Raw genomic sequence first — 11,659 nt, forward strand, 5'->3', positions numbered from 1 at the left:
GATAACAACCCAGTATCAGTTGACCAGTCATAGTCATTTGTTTAGTTAAACATGGACCTTGGTCATAAACTTTTTTATAGTGACTAAATAGGGATCCCAAAGACTGCCCCTTCCGAAAAGAATAAAGACATCAATCCCCAATGTTTGTTTGTGTCTTTCGACTTTTCATGGTTAGGGGTCGCCACAGCGGAACTCCGGTCCGCTAATGATTGGTAGTTGATTTTTATGTGCCGAGTTACCAGCCTTGACGCACAACCTTCAACAAAGGTACGCCCATTCACGCATGTCTCCACGCAGAAGATGCTCTAGCTGAGAATCGAAACGGACAGCGTCTTACTGCGAGGCGACAACGCTACCATACCGATCCCCAATGTAATTATTTAAAATGTCATCTGATCTTAATAGATGCCAATGTCTATGAATAATATTCATAAAACTATTGGTGTTTCTCCCATAAGTTGTAATTAATCTAAGTACCTGTGATTTTTCCGTACCCTGAACCCGATATGACAACTGTGATCTATCCTGTTGATTGGCAAACCGACTGGCCCTAGTGATGTCACCCACTTGATATCCCCTACTCTTGAACCTAGATATTAAATCGCATCTATGATGGTCGTACATGGAGGAATTTGAACAAATCCTTTTAATACGAAGGAATTGTGTCTTGGGGATATTCCTAATGACATGTTGTGGGTGGAAGATTGTAGCATGTAGTAGGGTATTGAATTGTGGAAACTTCCTAAATACTTCACTCTCCAAAGTGTCCAAATCTGTTCTCCTAACTGACCCATCCAAAAAGGTTATATCTGATCTAGAATAAGTCAACTTAAATACAATACCCTAAATATAGCAATTCAAATATTCCAAAATTTCCAAAAGGAATTCTTCATCTGCTCTCCACACCAACCAACAGTCATCAAGATATCTCCTCCAAATGTCCATTTCATTTATATATATATTGTGACTGGTATCATATACCAACTGTTCCACCACGTACGCCATAAATAGATCCACATAAATGGGGGCAAAAGAGGCCCCCATAGCAGTGCCCTGAAGTTACCAAAAGCACCTGTCTTTAAAATAGAAAATATTGTGGGTCAGGACCATTTCTGCCATGCAAATTAGAAGGGTATTGAAACCTGGTTTGTACATATTGGCTCGATCTAGCCAATATTGCAAGGCTATTAGTCCTGCCCAATGGGGGATGTTGGTATACAAGGAGGTGACATCTAAAGTACATAAGAGCCAGTAGGATTTCAATTGCATGTCGGACATAATAAGAGAGAAACTGGGTCGTGTCCTGTATTCTGGACCATATTAATGCTAGTAACGGTTTTAAATATAAAGTTAGAAATTGAGACAAAGGCTCAGTTAAAGAGCCTCTGCCTGAAACAATCGGTCGACCGGACGGGCTATCGGAATCCTTATGGATCTTGGGCAAGAAGTAAACATACTGTTTTTTTGGATGATCTACCCTAAGATGAAAACAGACTTCTTTAGTGATAATGCCCTCATCTTCTGCTAGATTGAGGAAGTGATCAATATCCTGTTTAAACTTATTGGTTGGATTAACAGCCATTTCCTGATAATAAGATTTATTATAAAGTTGACGCTCACCCTCCGCTTCATAGTCCGCCAAATCCTGAACCACCACTGCTCCACCCTTGTCCGCAGATACAATAACAATATTCTTGTTATTAACAAGATTTTCAACACATAATCTTTGCTGTTTATCCAAATTATCCTTCACCATATCTTGTTTACTCAAATGTAAATACAAATCTCTAAGAACTTCATTCTGAAAAATTTGTACAATGGGTAGCATAGGTGGCTTAAATAAAGAGGACCTGAAGCAAACGTTTCTCAATTCAGAAGAACACATCTTGCTCCCCTCAAAGTTGTGAAAAAAGATTTTAAATTAAGACTACGACAAAAATTCACAATATCTTGTGCGAAATGATACTCCTGGACAAAGAAACCTGGCACAAAGCTTAATCCTTTATTTAACACCTCCATTTGTTGCTCATCCAATCTGACAGAAGATATGTTATGCACATTACTCACTTTGGTATCTAAAATTTGGTCATGTTTTGAAGAATCTCCCAAAGACCCATGGTGTTTTTGATGCTTCCTGCCCCCTCGTCTCTGAGACTTGTGCCTACAGGGATTCCCCCTACCAAACTTTGCTCCAAATTATTCCTCTTGGGAATAAGGGAAACTCCAGTATGGCCATCCTCCCAATCCGTATTGGATGATGAATGTTCACCAGATATAATAGACTCCCTATTTCTTTTTTTCAAAATAGATTTGGGCCGTGAAGCTCTCAATGACTGCTGGGTGGTGTGGAGAGCAGATGAGGAATTCCTTTTGGAATATTTGAATTGCAATATGTGGGGTATTGAATTTAAGTTGACGTATTCTAGATCAGATATAACCTTTTTGGATGTGTCAGTTAGGAGAACAGATTTGGACACTTTGGAGAGTGAAGTATTTAGGAAGTTTCCACAATTCAATACCCTACTACATGCTACAAGCTTCCACCCACATGATGTCATCAAGAATATCCCGAAGTCACAATTCCTACGTATTAAAAGGATTTGTTCAAATTTCTCCACGTACGACCATCATAGACGCAATTTAATATCTAGGTTCAACAGTAGGGGATATCAAGTGGGTGACATCACTAGGGCCAGTCGGCTTACCAATCAACAGGATAGATCGCAGTTGTCATATCGGGTTCGGGATACGGAAAAATCACAGGTACTTAGATTAATTACAACTTATGGGAGAAACACCAATAGTTTTATGAATATTATTCATAGACATTGGCATCTATTAAGATCAGATGACATTTTAAATAATTACACTGGGGATCGATGTCTTTATTCTTTTCAGAAAGGGCGGTCTTTGGGATCCCTATTTAGTCACTATAAAAAAGTTTATGACAAAGGTCCATGTTTAACTAAACAAATGACTATGACTGGTCAACTGATACTGGGTTGTTATCCATGTGGTCATTGTACTTATTGTCCCAGAGTGTTGAAGTCCCATAGTTTTACATCTCATAATTCTTCACATGTATATAATGTCCCATTTCTTTGCCAATTGTAATACTACTTGGGTCATTTATTTAGCCCAATGCAGTTGTCGGGCATTTTATGTTGGACAAACGTCTCGCCCATTTAAAATAAGGTTTGGGGAACATTTAAAGGACATCAAAAATAAGAAAGGTTCGAGTTCTTTATTCAAACATATATCTAAGCATCCGACGGGATTTTTCAGTTTTATGGTCATTGACCATAGTAGGTTTAGGAATAAAGAGGCCCACATATTACATGAAATGTTGACAAAGAGAAAATGTGGATTATTAAATTGGGAGCCCTCTTTTCTCCTGGGTTAAATGACCAATTTTGAAACATTTCTATATAGAAATATGCATTTGTATTCATACCAAGTGTTCTTGGTTTAGTTTAGATAATCATGTTTGCAGCATGATAACTATTGTATTTATATGGTAATATTTTTTACGTGCACTAGAGGGCGTCACAAGACTTTACATATAAGGGAGATACAATGCTAGTTGCATTTTCTTATCTTATCAAGTTTGGTTGCTGAAGAAGGCTTTTGCCGAAACCGGTACAACCTTACTGGTGTACTGATGTATTGCTGGTTATCGGTTATGGAATAAATATGTTTTTGGAATAAGCCACAGGAGATGTCGGGTGCTGGCTTTTGTGTTTTTTTTTTTGGTTGGATATGCTATATAGCCGTGCACAAGTCATTCGTGCAGGTATTCTTTCGTTGGTTACTTTCTTTCTTGCCATGATGAGTTGATGTCTGGTCGGGGCGGAGATGAGCCAGTCTAAGTAAGGAAACACCTGGAATCTGTGCAGTCTTAAGTGAGCTGCTACCACTGCCATCATTTTGTGAACTCCCTGGGGGCTGTGGTGAGAACAAAGGGTTATCTGAACTGGTAATGACTGGCTCCTAGCCCGAAGTGTTAAGAATCTACTGGATTTTCTGTTAATTTTTATGTGAGTGTACGCGTCCAGGAGATCCAGTTGTCTTTTTCCAGAAATGGAAGAATCTATTGAAATAAGACCATCCAGAACTTTGTCTTCCAAAGTTGTTCAGACTGCTGAGATCCAGAATTGGTCTCTAGTCCCCCATTTTCTTTGGCACTAAAAAGAATCTCAAGTTCTGGATCCTTTATGGTCTGGGTGGACCTCTTGGATGACTTTCTTGCTTAGCAGCTTTTGTATGGCTGCTTGTTCCCTCTGACTGGGTGGAACATAAAGGAAGGGTTTGCCAAAGGAAATCTCTGGATCCCTGATGTTGCAGGCCTCCTCTGCAATGAGGGTGACGTCTACCATATGAACATCCCCCTCTGTCTTTCGGAGAAGACCCTCCATGTGTGTCCTGGAAAGAACCTTCTGATTTCTTGAACCACATTTTTCCACAACCTTGACGATTCCTCGAAAAGGATCTTTGGGGAGTGGAAAAATGTATGCCCACAGCAGAAAGGGTCTTTCCATTCTTCTCAGACCAAGACAACGCTATCTTTTACTCTGGAGCCAAAAAGAGAGGTGCCGTCAAAGCAGCAATGACAAACAGACTTATAAGATCCGCAAAAATCACACAAACGCACCCAGTCGTGTCTTCTAATGGCTATGCCTGAACCCACTGCTCTTGACGTTTCTTCTGCCACATTAGAAATAAAGCATCATGGATGAGTTGGAAATTGATTGTAGGGTCACCAGCTCAGAAGCGAGAGAATCTTTCACCTCTTCAGACACGGTTCCTTTGAGGGTACCAGAAAGTTCTTTAAACAGAGCCCTCTGAAGTCTAGTAAAATGTGCCAAGTAGTTCAGAGACCTTCAGGCAAAGGTCACTGAAGCTGTGATGATATGGGCAAGCGTCAGCATAACCAGCTGGAGTTTTGTAAAGAAGGATATATCTTTTGAATATCAAACTGATTTATACAAGATGCTTGTGTTAGAAATGTATTAGAACTGTATGACATTTTTATATTAAACTGATTTTTTACAGATTTTTATGCTGAAAAATGTATTTGTGAGCTTTGCTTGTTATCAACAGTGCACCCTGCTGAAATGGAAAGAAATGTACATGTACCACTGTACCTGAATTACATGCATATGTTTTAAATACAAGATACTGGCACGGCAAAAGTTAACTAAGAAAAATAAGGGAAATGTAAATGAGCTGTTAAACCCTTAAAAGGCACCTTACAGTGCTGAACAGGACCAGAGTCGCTGGTTCTGGGGAAGAGCCTTTGTCTATTAGCTCAGTGAAAAGAGGGGAGGCCCCAGGCATGGCCATAAACATTTGGATGTGTATTGTGGCCGTCTGGGCTAACTTCCTGTCTCAGCTTCAATGGGGCATACTGCGAGAACCTAGAGTCAGGTCACCAGATGAGGTCATTCTGCCAGCTCTCTTGAAACTTATAGTTTAGATACTGCAAAGAAAAATCTCAGAGTCTACAGTATTCTGTTTGGGAAGCCTGACTAGAAAGACCCTCACTCATAGAACTGCCTTGTGGTAGTAAGTCAGAATATAGTGAAGCTTAGTTTAGATGATGTTTTTTCTTTATCTGTCTGTGTCTGCCCATCAATCTTCTTTTCAATATATCCTGAGATCTGAACTCTATGGTTTACTGAGAATATATATTCAGTATTTTCATGTACTTTTAATATTTATTATTAAATATATTTTAAACCTTTACTGTGGCTGGTCCTTGTAGAAAGTATCTAACCTTGAAGAGTACTTACATTCATTTGGTGACACTGTGGGGTCCACTTCAGAAGGCCTAGCTGTCTTGGTGAGTTACTACCACATGTATTAGCAATAATATTACACAGTATAATTGGATACCCTTTGTAGGAGCCTTACAGGAACTGACTGGTGGCAGTGAATCTACCTTATAATCTGGGACAAAGTTGGTAAAGCAGGTAATCTATGCCAGCCTTTCCCAGGTGTGTGTGCATGCGAAAATTAAATCTTAAAGAGTGTGTGTGTCAGCTTCTTGGGGTGGGAACACGAAGCACTGGGTTTACAGAGGGTGCTGCAGGACTTGGCTTGGACACTCGGCTGAGGACCTAACCCTACAGCTGCACCAGTGAGGAGTCTTACTGGGGATCTGGAAGGAGACAGCTATACAAACATCCAGACCCCGGGCTGAATGTGCTCCCTGTGTGCTCTTCAGGAAAACTGTACTTGATGCAGTGAGGTCTGCATCTGGAAATAATGAGTGTATCCATTTGTATTTCAACTGCACATCCCTCTTCAGTTTCAGTGGTGAGGATTCAGGCTCCTTGATTACTGGCCCATCATGGGGACGACACACATTGGTGTCCATTACATACTGGTAGCAGTGGTGTACATCACAGAAGCGTAGACATGCTTCCCAAACTTGTCCAATGCCAGGGACTCCATGTCAGAAGGATGGACAGAGGTACTTTCATCAGCAAGTTCCTTTCTAGTGGCTGCCGCCATGACAACAGCATCAACAGGAGGACCTTTTGAACAAAATTGCTTAGACTCAGGAAGGGTCATAATCTTGTCTGGCCTCTTGAGAATGGGATCAATAGAGTCAGGTTCTTTCCATGCCCGCTCGAGACCAACTCCAGGTGCTTATCAGTAGGCAAGACCACCCAGGTAGTAGAAGGGCTTGTACCAAAAGCTTCCAGTAGTACAGATTCCTCCAAGGGTTGCTGTACTTCCAACCACCTCTCTGTTTCAGGATCTCAAGGATGTCTCCAAATGAGATCCTCAGGAGGTGACTGTGGGGACCCTTTGCCCTCATCAAAATCTGTGTCCTCGGTGACTGATTCAGGGGAACAGATATGCTTCCTCTTGCATGTCCTCTTCTTAGGGACCTCCGCAGTGGGATACTCCGGGGAGAGGGATACCTGCTGGGAAGCCTGTGGTTTTGGTATTGGCTGTCCCTGTAAAAACAAAAAGATAGCAGAGACTCAAGGAGCAAAGGTTGAACAGATGAAGACATAGGATCCGAACTGGGAGGCATTGTCTGGGTCTGAAGTGCAGACAGAGCTCTCTCTAAAACCCTGAAGGCAGAACGTCCTGGAGAAGGATAAGGACATGGTTCTGAGAGGCCATGCCTCTGATCCCTAGTTCCGTCCTGCTCCAAGGATACTTGCTCCGAGGCCGAAGTCTGACCTGAACTGACCTGCACCAAGGCTCAGAGATGAAGAGATGACTCTGAAACCCTTGGAGTCAATTGCAGCACCTCAAACCCGGCTGGGTAGAATTAGGTCAGAGAGCTCTCCAGATCTGATTGAACCAAAGAGCTCAGAGCAAGTCTCAGATCCGGAGACACCAGAATCCTCTGATCTGAAAAAGACGGTGCTAGACTACTTGGATCCAAGGACTCTGAGACCTGGACAGGAGCCAAAGGAGGAACTGGTAGAGGAGGAGTAGTGGATGAATGGACCTGCAGACCCAATGGGGTAGGAGCTGAGGAAAAGAAAGGCTGGCTATGCTGCAAGAGGATCTTTCTCATTATCCTGTCTACATCTTCTTCAGTGAGACTTCTGGATGAATGGGTGGATAGAGCCGATGGAGACTTTGGTAGTTCTAAAAATGGGGGAAGGCACTCTAGATAGAGCTGGGTCCACCAAAGGAGAGCACCTTGTTCCATGCAGAAAAGGTAAAGTGGACATCTGATTCGAGGTTTTTGGATCTGACAAAACTTTACTTGTCAGAGACTTCGGATCCGAAGAAGCAAGCGGATCCAATGGCTACTACTTGGACACAAAACCGAAGAAAGGACTGGATATGATAATTTTTGCTTCTTCATATGATCCAAAAGAACTACAGGATCCAAAGAAGTTATTTTCATTGATTTTTTTCAAGGACCTGGAGGATACTGAAGAGGTGCTCAGAAAAGTAAGAGCCGTCTTTTTAGGTTATTCTTTGGAAAGTCCAGATACAGCTTTGTCAAAGAATGAAGGCAAAAGTCCCTTTAGATTAAGTTTGTTCTTGTGATATACCAATGCCCTAGGGTTGAAAGTGTGGCAGACTGTGCAATTCTCCTGGAAGTGGAGAGGACCTAAGCAAAAGAAAAAAAAAAAAAAAAAAAAACACAAAGTGTGCAAGCCAGACAGAGATGATATGACCACATTTCCCACATTTTTTTGAGCCCAGCTGGGCTCTTCTTTGTCAGCCATCACCAAAGTGAAAGGCCAAGCACAACCACAACAATAACAGGAATACAAACAGAATTACAACTTTTTCTTTTAACAAAAGGAAGGAAAGGACAGAAAGTACCAGCAATGGTACTGAAGACTACGATAATCAAAGAAGAAAAAGATGGTTACTAACAATAGCAACCAGAAATACTGAAAACGATAAAAAGGAAAGAAAACAGATTTGCTTGAAGAGTAAGGGAGCAAAACTAACCAGTATACAAAAGTAATTTAGCTAAAACAGGTTATAAGTAATTGAAGACATTTTTTTTAAAAGCTACTTATTGCCCAAGCTCAAGAGGTGGAGCACTTCTGTTTGCTGGAAGCGGCATACGAGATCTAAGGTAATGGGTGGTGGTGCATTCTGGGTAAGGGAGAAGCTTGAGAGCAAGGTTGCCACGAGCTTTTACAATGGCTGAGTTGGATCTGAACTGATCAGTCGAGGTCAGAATGAAAATTAACATCAGATCATTTGTTGTTGAGAATCAGCATCCTGCAATATCCACCATTACCTTGTTTAAATAGCTGAGAATGGTTAAAGTATTTGGTCATCTGTTTCTGGTAATTATTAGCCCTGAATGCCAATGTAGAAGCAGTATGAACCCTTTTACTCACGTATTTAATCACCCTGCTATCCTTGTCTGAAGGGAGGGCATTGACATTAGGAAAGAGTTTTGAAGCCTTAACAGGTGAGAGGGAAACTGCAGAAGGGTCTGCCACAGGATTTTTACACAGAAACTTAAGATCATCATGGACTTCATATAATAATCTGTCCGGTCTCTTGGTAGCCAGAGGCTGGGAGTCAGAGGCTGGGAGTCAGGGGCAACAGAAGTGGATTGAAAAGCATCGAAAAAATCTTCAAGAACAGGAGGTACAGGGTAAGGGGCAGGGGTACCAATTTCCAAAAGGTTGTACTATCTTTCTGCACCTCTGAGATATGCCTATGCTCCCACTCAGAATGCTTCATCAGATTTAAGACTTTCTTGCCAAATAAGCTGCTTCTGCTAGAGAATCAGGTGAAATGGAGTCATCATCCAAAGTGAGAGTGCATTTGAGGAGTGAGAGTGCATTTGAGGAGTAAGCCAGAGGATGGTTAGAATCAGAAGTCTCCTCATCTTTAGAGGAAGACAAATCCACAGCCATGTTTTGGGGGTGGGGGTAAGGGGTTGAGAGAAGAAAGGAGGAGACTTCAGAGCCAAAATGGCTTTAAACAAACCTTGAGAGAAATTCATACATTCCTTCTCCCTAGAACAGGAAGGAAGATGTTGAGGGGAAGCACCATGTTTAGTTTTCTGATGCTTCTTTTTTTGGTGTGATGTCTGCCTGTACAAAACACAGTGGCTCATTACCCTGACGTACCCTGATTAATTTATCTGAGATCTCTTCCCTTACCAGGATCTGAGAAATGTCCTCCGATATGAAAATTTGCAGTTCACCTCTGTCTGCAGAATCCTCAGTCATCAAGGTCTCCAACAGGGTCTCCGTAGAGGGCATCTGAATAGGAATTAGATGCATCACAGGTTCCGAAACCTCAGAGGGTATATGTTGGAGACTGAAAGAGATGACCAAGTATCTAGCATAGACCTTTTATGCTCTTTCTTAAGAGGAGGTATGTTCAGGGAAACAGAATCTGCCATCCTAGAGTGAGTAAAGCATTTGAAATGTTGGGTCTCCAGGAAAGTATTAAGATAGGACAAACAGGACCACAAGGGTTTAGTTACAAAGGAAAAGCAGATAAAACAAGTGTTATACTCATGTTCTCCTCTGAAGCAACAGAGACATGGGGTGTGCAAGTTTTTATATGGGATTTGTCTACTTCACTCGCACTTAATCCTCCTAGGGGAAATCTAATACCAGTAAGAAAAAAAAACAGTTAAATATAAAGGAAGGTTCCCTCTAACAAGTCACTTATCAGAGTATTCAAAGCAAAGGTACTAATGCCCAAACAATCAGTCCATCAGATATGCAACCTGCATTCAGGCTGGTGGCAAGATAGTCTGAGGAATTACACTTGTACATCCACCTATATACTCCTATGCTTGTAAGCTGAGGTCATACAATGACTATGACACTGAAAAATGTAACGCACTAGTACCCTGGCTGAATGACAGCAGTTGATAACCCATGTATTAGGAATACTGCAACAGTGATCTCAGTCAGGACATCTACAGTGCTACCATAGCTCGGCAGGAAAGAAACCTTACCTTGGGGTAGGATGACCTTTTGTTGTACTGAATCAATTAGTGCACCTAGAAAGAGAATTCCTGTCTGTAACTGAAGTTGGGACTTGGCAGAAGTTGAGTGCGAAGGCTAACTTCTGGAAGCAGTCAACGGTGACTTGCAAGGTTGTCTGAAGCTCTAGGATGGAATTCTCCTGGATAATGCAGTCATCCAGGTAACTGTAAATGTGAACCTCAAGAGTTCTCCAATAGGCTACAACTGCAGCTAAGCATTTGTTGAAACCTCTGGGAGCAGTGAATGAATCAAATGGTAAAGCACAGAATTGGCAGTATAATCCAGCTGCCACAATTCAAAGATATTTCCTGTACTCCTTAGCTATAAAAGTACATGAAGGCATGTTTCTTTCAGGTCTAGGACAACCATACAGGCTCCCTGAAAGATCGTGGACAAAGTTTCTGTAGGGTTAACGTTTTGAATTTTGGAATGTGCACAAACTTGTCTAACTTTGAGAAGTCTAAGACTGGTCTCTAGGCGTCTTCCTTTCTAGGGACCAGATATATCCTTGAGCAAAACCCTACGCCTTCTTCTCCTACAGGTATTGGCTGAATGGACCCTTGTTACAGAAGTTCTATTAGGATGGGTAGAGAAGTCCTTCTTGGTCTTCTGGGGGCTTTGGTTACCAAAGGAAATTTTTTTTCCCTGAGATGAATGAAACAGCCTTCTTTTAGGATATTTAAGACATATTGGTCTCCAGTGCTGAGTTTCCATGGCTGCAGGAAGTCTCCCTGCTAGATGGAGGGATGGGGGTGATGTGCATAGTCACAGCTGTTCTGGGGGGGTTGGGGGGGCAGGGACTTGGATCTTCCCAGGTCTTGAGGATTGCTCAGATTCTCACCTACTCTGTTTTGGTTTCTTGCCCTCAGGGACGCCTCCCCTCTTCCTGACTCGAAGGCAACAGCCAAGATTTTGAGGGGTAATTCCTGCAATGGCTAGGTATGACACAAACATTTCTTTCACTGTCTTGATTTGTTTCCCTATCTCAAAGACTTTCTCGGCTGGGGGGACCAAAGAGGAACTCCTTTAACGTGGGGCATCCAGAAGTTCCATCTTTACCCATGGGCAGAAAGAAGCAGAGTCCTAAGACAGGTATGTCTATGAGTAACAGAACCCACAGCAGCTGCCCTACATGGTGCAGCCAATGCAACATAACCACATCTCAGTTAATGTCTGAACACCTGAAGTGATGCTAT

General features: G+C 42.0%; 1 protein-coding gene across 2 annotated transcripts in view; it reads right to left on the bottom strand.

Moving 5' to 3' along the window:
* POLR1C (RNA polymerase I and III subunit C) overlaps window positions 1–11,659 on the bottom strand; it is an 868,501-nt gene that overhangs the window by 193,508 nt on the left and 663,334 nt on the right. The window lies entirely within an intron of this gene.

This window comes from Protopterus annectens, chromosome 1.part0 (assembly GCF_019279795.1).
Source record: "Protopterus annectens isolate FY-2018-M chromosome 1.part0, PAN1.0, whole genome shotgun sequence".
In the NCBI taxonomy this organism is placed as follows: Eukaryota; Metazoa; Chordata; order Ceratodontiformes; family Protopteridae; genus Protopterus; species Protopterus annectens.